This window comes from Trichechus manatus, unplaced genomic scaffold, assembly GCF_000243295.1.
Source record: "Trichechus manatus latirostris isolate Lorelei unplaced genomic scaffold, TriManLat1.0 scaffold00032, whole genome shotgun sequence".
NCBI lineage: Eukaryota > Metazoa > Chordata > Mammalia > Sirenia > Trichechidae > Trichechus > Trichechus manatus.
In genome coordinates, this window is record NW_004443968.1 from 575,292 (window position 1) to 586,020 (window position 10,729).

Sequence of the window (10,729 nt, forward strand, 5' to 3'; positions counted from 1 at the left end):
TATGTGTACTACTGTTTCATGAGAAACTATTTGTTCTGTAAGCCTTCATCTGAAGTACAATAAAAAAAAAAAAGAAAATGAAAAAATATGACCTGTGAATACAAATGTTCTCCTTTGTGAAAAATTAATACTTTAAAATACAGCCTTACAGTTTAAATTCACTGCTTTTTTTTCCATGAATTGTTTTTGCAGGACAATTTTTTTCCAAGAGTTGATTTCAAAATGTAATTTGTCCCCCTCTTTGTCAGGACTGTACTGGTCTCCTACTATCTGGAAGTGGTTTTGGGAAACTCATTAGTGATATAGATGACCAAGAGCAGATTTTAAGGTTTTGACATATACATATTGGAGGTCATGTGGACATCGTTTCTAGTCTACAGATCAATCCAAGGTAATCCGTTGTCTAAAATAATGATAGGTTATTTGATTAAATTTGTAGGAATACTTTTATCCCAGCTCTTCTCAAAGACACAGTTACGTGGCCTAAAAAACAGTTCTTATTGTAGCTCATAAAAAAGTAAATAAATAAACCACCTCCAACAGTAAAGTTACAGTCAGAGGAGAAGATCAACTGGAATGGAATCAAGATGTCTGCCTACTTGAAACCTCAGTGTTTTATTACCATCTGTTGTCGATATGCTTAAAGATTTTACAAGCTCAGACTTCTGAAAGTGATCAGTCCTTACGAGGTAGAATCATTAAAGGGTGTGAAGATTGCAAGATCAAAGCAAGCACAAATATATTTACACTATCAATACCCTGAACACTGGATGGGTCTGCATCAAAAACAAACAAACAAACATACCAAAAAACAGATCCACAGCTAAGTAGCTCTCAGTGTTAAATTCCCAACATGTATTGGCACAATCATTAACAGTAAGAACAGTAATATAATAATGATAATTAGTCTCAGAAGCATACATCTGAAAACACCTTTAAAAAATCTCAAAACTTTCTTTATGGGCACAAAAATTATGTTATCTTTTCAAAGAAAGATGCTTGCAACTGCAACTTTCTTGGTTCCTTTTACTTCCTTTTTGTCACTGTTGATCCTGATGGTAAATCCTGGGTTATGCACTGGACTACTAACGAATTGGATGGTGGTTTGAACCCACCCAGAGGCGCCTCAGAAGACAGGCCTAGAGATCTGCTTCTGGAAGGTCGCAGCCTTCAAAGCCCTGTGGGGCAGTTCTACTCTATACACATGGGTCGCCATGAGTTGGAAATGACTGGACAGCAGCTAAGACAAAAATAACAATGGCAATTCTATGAGACTGGGTTTCCACAACTGATTTCAATGGAGGACTTGTCACAAATTTTTTTTTTTTAAAATGACTTTTTGAACCAATCTCTTCAAGAATCATTGCTTCCTGCCCCACCCCTCCAGAAAATAAAAGAAAGGAAGAAAACTCCTCTTGAAATTTATAACATTAACATATTAAGGAGTAGAAAGTCCTACAGTAATATACCATTTTTGTCAATTTCTCAAATGTATTTTACTGCAGAAACATTATTTTCATGAACACATATTGGTATACATTGATACTATAATTTATAGTAATGCTAAAGCTCTAAAGATACAACGTCCAGTACAAAGCAAGCAGTATTTGTACAGGTTTCCTTCTTGCTAATCTCACCTTCAATCTCTCTCTTACTCTGAAAATAATATATAACAATTTGGTACATTGAAACTGAAGAAATGAAGGTCATATTTAAAGGTAATATATAAAAAATGGAAATTTAACTTATTTAAACTAAATTAGTAAAAATCTCTACATCAGAGAATTATTTTTTCAAAAAATATTTAAAAGAATGTCCAATATATGTTTCATAACTAAATGTGATCCAGGGTTGATTAAAATTTTAGTACCTCATTATAGTTTATGTACAATATGAGTACAACACACCAAGGATATCACCTATGTGATAAAGGTTAATTCTGCTATTTGGACTATTTGCCAAGGCTCCATTTTTTATTTTATATTCAGGGAAAGAAACAGATGATAGGCATTGCAATTAATTATTCCCTTACTACTGTGCTCTGGAGGAAAAATCAAATACATTAGCCTTGAAATATCTCACAGGGACAAGGCAGGGCAAGAAACACTGGTTTTTATATGCATATTTCATTATTCCTGGAATTTGAAAATTACTTTTTAAAACTAGTATAGAGAAAGAAGTTGAAAATACATTTTTAAAGGGCACTGTCAGCATTTTATGTCTTAAAACCAGAAACCATTAAAGCCCAGAGATTAAATATTGCTCCTGAAATCAGCCCAGATAAGAAGAGCCAGTTTTTATTTGGGTGTACAGAAGATATATTTAAATTATACCAGTGATCAAGGATGAATAAAAAGTATGATTTTACAGAACACACTGAATAATAAAGAATATACAGGACTACCAATTCACTGAAGATCTTTCATTTAACCTTAAGAAACTATGAAGGGGCTAACAAGATATACTTAGTGATATCGCCAAAGTGGAATTTAGTAAGATCTAAGAACATGTCATATTCTATTTCTTCTAGGCTTATTGAAGATCATATCAATTCTATCTATACTTTGTTCACATTCTTTCTATTTTATATAAAAATGTTGCTGTTGTTAGGTACCTTCGAGTCAGTTCTGACTCATAGTGACCCTATGCACAAACAGAACAAAACACTGCCAGGTCCTGCACCATCCTCACAATGGTTGTTGCTATGTTTGAGCCCATTGTTGTAGTCATTGTGTCAATTCATCTCATTGAGGGTCTTCCTCTTCTTTGTTGACACTCTAGTTAAGAGCATGATGTCCTTCTCCAAGGACTGGTCCCTCCTTATAACATATCCAAAGTAAGTGAGACAAAGTCTTGCCATCCTCCCTTCTAAGAAGCATTCTGGCTGTACTTATAAGACAGATTTGTTTGTTCTTCTGGCAGTCCATGTATATTCAATGTTCTTCACTAACACCATAAGTCAAACGCATCAATTCTTTTTGGATTTTCCTTATTCATTTCCAGCTTACACATGCATATGGGGCAATTGAAAATATCATGGCCATTTTATACAACAATAGACTTCATTTAAAGAGTTATTTCAAGAGATGACCACCAACAATTAAAACGCAATATCTCTGCGAAAGGCATTGACCATTACCTGGATTTTCAGGATTTCTGTCAAAGGCTTGAGTTAAAAACAAAACAATATTAACAAAAAATAAATATACTTGAAAGACATTTCTTATTGATTACTCTCTATGCAAACAATTAATAACATCTAGAGAATATATCAGGTTAATTTGTGATTAATTTTGAAAAGAATTATTTTAAAATCTAGGGTACAAAAACATTTATTAATGGAGTAACTTAATAAATGTTATTAATTTACAGCTCCACCATATGTAAACTAGTGTCAATATCTTTAATGTAATTCCCTAGATAAATAGTATTAATAAATTACAGAGGTAAACACTCTACAATAATTTAATTACATATAATTGACATCAGTTAGTATTACAAGCATAAGCATAGTGGAAAAAACATATGATTTTAAGGAAAATAACTATTAGAAGCATTTTAATTAATTCTATCATAAACTTCTAACTAGAGTGAAAGAAAAACAAGATCACCTAGTATAAGACCTTCATTATACAAGCAAATGAAGTGAGGCATGAAGCTACCTTTCCCTTGTCTTAGAGGGGTTTACCTTTTTGAATAATACATTAATTGGGAGGGTAGTTCAATACATAAATCCAGTTTACGTTAATTATTATAGGCCTTTGGGACATTACGATTGGCTGAATACTTTCAATTTTATTTAGTTACCTAGTTCCTTAAGAAAGCACACTCAGAGGATCAATGTTGATGCAATGTATTAGTTTTCAGTATCAATTGTATATTCCTACTCAAACAATTAAACATTTGTATCTACTTACTGATCTTTATATTTCACAGAACTGGCTTAAAGAAAATCAATATTATGAAAGACTTTTATGCATATGACTTCAAAGTAGTGGCTCTTTGCTCACATAAAGAATACAATATTATTTCCATAATATTATTTTGCAGATGCAATCTGACCTAAGGATAATTGCATCAATTAATCCCTTTTTCACCCTTCTTGAAGGACCATTGCCTCATTTTACTTTTTCAATCTTCTGATAGCTCTTTGTGACTTTTAAAAAGAGATTACAACAGAAGAATGCCAGAATTAATCATCTACAAGGCCATGAATAGAGATGAAATATAAAGAGTAAAACTCAGTGAATAGCAATTTTAGAAAATAGGAAAAAATAAGATGCAATTATACCTGATTTTATTTTCAGGCCTATTTCATTCAAGTGGCTCAATAGATGTATTAAGTACTGCAGTTTTTGTGTGTTCCTTTAAATGACCTTCATTCACTCATCTACTTATACATCTTTTCTAACCTGTACTAGTTATTCAGGGCAGATGCTGGGTTAAGACTGCTGCTTAATATCTAGGAGTTGACATTTCAGTATTGTAAGATTAAGATATGTTCTTTCTTTCCATTTAAATCATCCAACATGATAGAGATATTTCCAGAGAATCAGGTTTGATGAACTATTCTTAAATTTCCAGACCATTTTAAGTTCTTTTTTTGCTTTGAATATTCCCTTAGCAGTTGAAAAATGTTAAGCAATTAGATATGGTGGGAAATTTCAATAGTCACTTCCTCATAACCAATAAAAGCAGATTCAGGAATCTTCTTGCCAGTCTCTTACAATTAGTGTTACACCACATAAAGTATCTGCTTTGATAATATCTTTAGATTTGTTTTAAACATTATAAAAAACATTCATTTTAATATTGGTTTTTGAGCTAATGTATTCACCTTTCTACCTTCCAAGTCCTTCTGAATCTTCAAAATTAAAAAATGCTTGCTCTTCAAATGACATCATTAAAAATAACTAAAAGAATTAAGTTACAGATTGGGAGGAAATATTCTCAAAACATTTATCTGATAAAGATCTTGTACCCAGAATATATAAAGAGCTCTTATGCCTAAATAAGAAGAGAAAAAATAACCTAACTTAATAAATAGATAAACTATTTGAATACAAAAAGATATGCAAATGTCTGATAAGTACATGAAAAAGTTGTTCTATATCATTAGTCATTAGATAAATGCAAATTAAACCACAATAAGACACTACTACACAACCACTAGAATGGCTAAAATAAGAAAAACCTACACCAAGTGTTGGTGATGATATGGAACCCTTATTCATGGATTGCCAGAAGAACGAACAAATCTGTCTTTAAGAAGTACAGCCAGAATGCTCCTTAGAAGCAAGGAAACTTTGGACCTGTTATCAGGAGGGAGCAGTCCCTGGAGAAGGATATCATTCTTGGTAAAGTAGCAGGTCAGCCAAAAAGAGGAAGACCTCCAAGGAGATGGATTGACACAGCGGCTGCAACAATAGGCTCAAGCATAACAACGATTATAAGGATGGTGCAGGACAGGACAGTGTTTCGTTCTGTTGTACATAGGGTAGCTATGAGTTAGAACCAACTCAACAGCACCTAACAACAACAACAACAGCCACTTAGAACACACTTTGACAGTTTCTCGAAATGTTAAACATATACCTATCATATGACCCAGAAACCTCACCTTTAGGTATTGACCCAAGAGAAATAAAAATATGTATCACACAAAGACTTGAAAAAATGTTGATAGCAGTACTATTATTAATAGTATAAAAGTGCAAAGAACTCAAATTTCCATCAACTGGTGAGTGGGTAAACAAAATTTGAGGTATCATACACTGTAATACATATTGCCAACAAAAAGGAACAAGATATTGTACCAAATGGCCATGATACAATCAAAACTCATCTGTCATATCAAGAACCATGAAAATCACAAATTTAAATGAGAAAAGACAACTGATCCCAACACTGAGATGAATCAGATGTTGGAAAACATCTGCAAATGTTTTAAGCAGCCATCATAAAAATTATTCAACAAGTAATTGCAAATTCTCTTGAAATACGTTAAAAAATGATGATTTCTAAACCTTAAACTAAAAATATCCTCTAAAGTCCTCTAAAGATTGAAGTTGTCAAGGTTTTCATTTTACTTGGATCCACAATCAACACTCATGGAAGCAGCAGACAAGAAATCGAAACTTGCATTGCTTTGGGCAAATCTGCTGCAAAAGAACCCTTTAAAGTGTTGAAAAGCCAAGATGTCACCTTGAAGACTAAGGTGTGCCTGACCCAGCTCATGGTATTTTCAGTCACCTCATACACATGTGAAAGTTGGACAATAAATAAGGGGGACCAGAGAAGAATTGACACCTTTGAATTGTTGTGTTAGCGAAGAATATTGAATGTACCATGGACTGCCAAAAGAATGAACAAATCTGTCTTGGAAGAAGAACAACCAGAATGCTCCTTATAGGCAAGGATGGCAAGACTTCGTCTCACATACTTTGGACATGTTATCAGCAGGGATCAGTCCCTGGAGAAGGACATCATGCTTGGTAGGGTACAGGGTCAGTGAAGGAGAGGAAGACACTTAGTGAGGTGGATTGACACACTGGCTGCAACAATGGGCTCAAGCATAGCAAGGATTGTGAGGATGGCACAGGACCAGGCAGTATTTCATTCTGTTGCATATAGAATTGCTATGAGTCAGAAATGACTCAATGGCACCTAACAACAACAACAGTCTTCTTAAAACCAAACAGTAGTTTAGCTTAACTATTAAACAATGTCTGCCTTGAGCATTATGCTCTTTTAAGAACTGTCTATATGGGATCAAATTAACAACAGCAACTCAAAAGATTCTATAGGAACCTTAGGGGGCTGTGAGTTTACATTAATAGGGAAGAAATGACTCAGAAGGAGAGCAAGAATGATTGTATAACTTGAAGAATGTACTCAATGTCACTGAATTGTACCTGTAGAAACTGTTGAATTGGTGTATGTTTTGTGTATATTTTCAACAACAACACAATAAATTCAAAAAAAAAGAAAAAATCCAGCCAAGAATTAGAAAATATTAAAAAGAATATAAATTTTATAATTGAATATATTATAAATTGGAGATGACAAAGAATAGAGTCAGTAAACTTAAGGGCAGATCAATACAATTCAGCCAATCTGACCTATGGAGAGAAAACTTAATGGAAAAAAAATGAACAAAGCCTTGAGACCTATGGGACAGTAACAAAGGATACAACGTTTGTATCATCAGGGTCCCAGAAGGAGATAAAATGTTAAGTTGGGCTGAAAGTGTGTTTAAATAATGGTTGCAGACTTCCTAAATATGACAAAAGAATAACCATAGAGATTCAAGAAGCTGAACAAATTTCAAGTAGGCTAAACCCAAAGAAAACCATGCCAACACACATCATAATTAAACTTCAGAAAAATTAATAAGTAAATACATATTTTCTAAATAGCTCTAGAGAAACGGTACATTACCCATAAGGGAACAACAACTTGAATGACAGTAGATTTTTGTCTAAAACCATGGAGGCCAGGAGAAAGCAACACACAATTTTTTTAAGTGCTGAAAGAAGAAGGAAAAAAACTGTCAACAGTGAGTTCTATATACGGTAAAACTACCTTCAAAAATAAAGGAAAAAGACTCGGGGCAATATGGTGCTCTAGGCAGAAGCACCACGCTGTCCCTCCACAGCAAAAAATCTGAGAAACTAAGCCAAACAGAGAAAACAGCAGTCCTGAAACCCTAAGTATCAAATGAAGAAATAAAGAACTCAGCCAAGCACCGAATGGAATAAGAAACTGACAGAGAACAGAGAGTGAAGAGAGATACACACAGAGATCCCCTAACAGTTAACGCAGCACGGATCTACCATCATGGACTCCTATCAGAGACCAGCGAACAGGGCGTATGAGAAAGCAGCTTCACAGAGCTTCCAGCAGGAGACAGAACAACCGATAACCAGTGACATATGCTTTCCCACCCACCACCCTTCTTCACTCCTACTCAGCCTCCTCTGCTTCCTGCGGCCACAGTCTCTTGGCTGGGAAGCACTGGCTGCTTGGATTTCACCCACGTGCACTGCCTGACTCCAAGTGCCATTTGTTGGCTGCTGATGTTGCTTTTTTCCACTTCTTTTGATTTCTTCCTTACCTCTCACAACCTCTCCCTCCTTTCTCTCAAATACCTGCCTCCGTGTGCCATCTTTGCTTCTTCCTGAAAGGCTGTGAAACTCTGCTCGAATGTGAAACTGCTTCCCAGTCCATGCTGCCATGCTGGTGGGATCCTAGGGCTTTTTTGTTATTTGTTTTGAATTGTTTGTTTTCTTTTTCTTTTCCCAAATTGGTAGCCAGTTCTAGCCAGGCAGTACTGCGCAACTTGCAACCTACCCCTTCAGTTTGCACAGACGCACAGAGGGATCCCTGAGGACATTTCTTTTTTTGTGTTTTTATTTTTTTCTGCTTTTTGGGGGTTTTTTCCTATTCTTTCTTTTTTTTAAATTTGTTTTGTTTTTTTCCCCTCTTTTTCCCTTTCTGTCTTTCTTCATTATTCAGTTTCTTGTCTCTCTATACCTTCTTTCTCTTCCTGTCAACTGAATATCTGGCACTGAGTGACAACTCTACGCCTTCTAGCCAGGCTGTACTTCAACTTCTGGGAGTAACCTCCCCAGATCTCGTAGCCACACCACTGGTATCCATGGGAGATTTGCTTTTCTTTTTCTTTCTAATTTTTATTTAGTCATTCTTTTCTTTTCTTTTTTTACTTCTTCTTCTTTTTGTTTTTCTCCATTTCATAGTCTCTCATCTCTCCACTCCAATGGCAAGCTCCCCTAGCACTATTTTTTGTTTATTTGTATGTTTTTGGCTCCTGTTCCTCTCTCTTCTCTCTCTCTCCCATACCCATCTTAGCTACACACATCACAGTCTCCATCCTCCATCCTGCCTACTTGTACCATGCTCTTAACACAACACCACCAAGCAGCACGGGCACGGCCTACTGGAACTTGCCTTGCACTGATTCCCAGCCTGCCCTGGTGGCCGTAGTAAGTGCTACAAACAACCCATCACAGCAACTACTCTTAAGCTAGACCTGCCATGCTGTACCATATTTGAGCAACTGACCCTGCTAATTGGAGAAGGAGGCAAAAAGGATCGTGCCTAAGATGACCAAAGAACATAGAACACACAGCCCGCCAGCTCAGTCACACCCAAATTAAGAAAAAAAAGGATGAAACAAACAAATCTACAATCAATAAACAAGAAAAATAACTACTGAAAGCCCCAAAGACAGCAGACAATATCAAAACATTTACAAAAACAGGACAGGATGGTTCCAGTAGGAGTCCAAAATAAAACACCAGATGACTTTCCAGGAGAAGAAAAGGCACTAGAACTACCTGATAGGAAATTCAAATCTCTAATACTCAGAATTATCCAATAGTTGAAGCAAAAATCAGACAAAAATGAGGAAAACATACACAAATTCATGGAAAAGACAGACAAATTCATGGAAAATACAGACAAAAAATTGGAAAAATTCAAGAAAATAATGCAGGAACAAAATGCCAAAATAAATTCACAACTAGAAATCATACAAAAACAGAAATTAGAAATCCAAAAGATAAACAACAAGATTTCAGAAATGGACAATGTCATAGAAGGGCTGAGGAGCAGATTTGAAATGCTGGAAGACAGGATCAGCAAAATTGAAGACAAACATTTGGATACAACTCTGTTTGAGGAAAACTCAGAAAAAAGAATGAAGAAAAATGAAGAGACCCTGAGAATTATGTGGGATGCAAACAAAAGCAAAAATTTGCAAGTGATCGGAGTTCCAGAACAGGGGAAGGGTCACTGAAGAACTGCTGACAGAAAACTTACCCAATATCATGACAGGTGAAAAGTTGGCCATCCAAGAAGTTCAACGAGCCCTGTATAGGATAGACCCCAAAAGAAAATCACCAAGGCATATTGTCATGGATTGAGATGTGTCCCCCAAAAATATCTGTCAGCTTGGCTGGGTCATGATTCCCAGTACTGTATGATTGTGTTATCTGATGTGATTTCCTTATGTGCTGTAAACTGTATCACTATGATGAGATTATACATGATCAACTTATGTGTTGTAAATTCTATCACTGTGATGACGTTATACTGACGAGGTTGACAAGATTAGTGTCTTAATGCAATCTCTTTCGAGATATAAAAGAGAGAAGCTATTAGAGACACACGGGAACCTCATACCACCAAAAAAACCAGTGCCGGGAGCAGAGGACATCATTTCGACCTGAGTTTCCTGAACAGAGAAGCTCCCAGACCAAGGGAAGATTGATGACATGGAACTTCCTGCTGAGCCAACAGAGAAAGCGTTCCCCTGGAGCTGACACCTTGGATTTGGACTTGTAGCCTACTGGATTGTGAAGAAAAAAACTTCTCTTTGTTAAAGCCAGCCACTTGCGGTATTTCTGTTGGAGCAGCACTACATGACTAAGACACATATCATAATCACACTCGACAAAACCGAAGACAAACAAAGAATCCTGAGAGCTCATGAAAAACAAGAAGTCACATACAGAGGAGAAACAATAAGACTAAGCTCAGATTATTAGGAGGAAACCATGCCGGCAAAAAGGCAATGGGATGACATATATAAAACCTTAAAAGAAAAAAATTGCCAGCCAAGAATAATATATCCTGCAAAACTCTCGTTCTGCTATGATGGTGAAATTAGGACATTTCCAAATAAACAGAAATTAAGGGAATATGT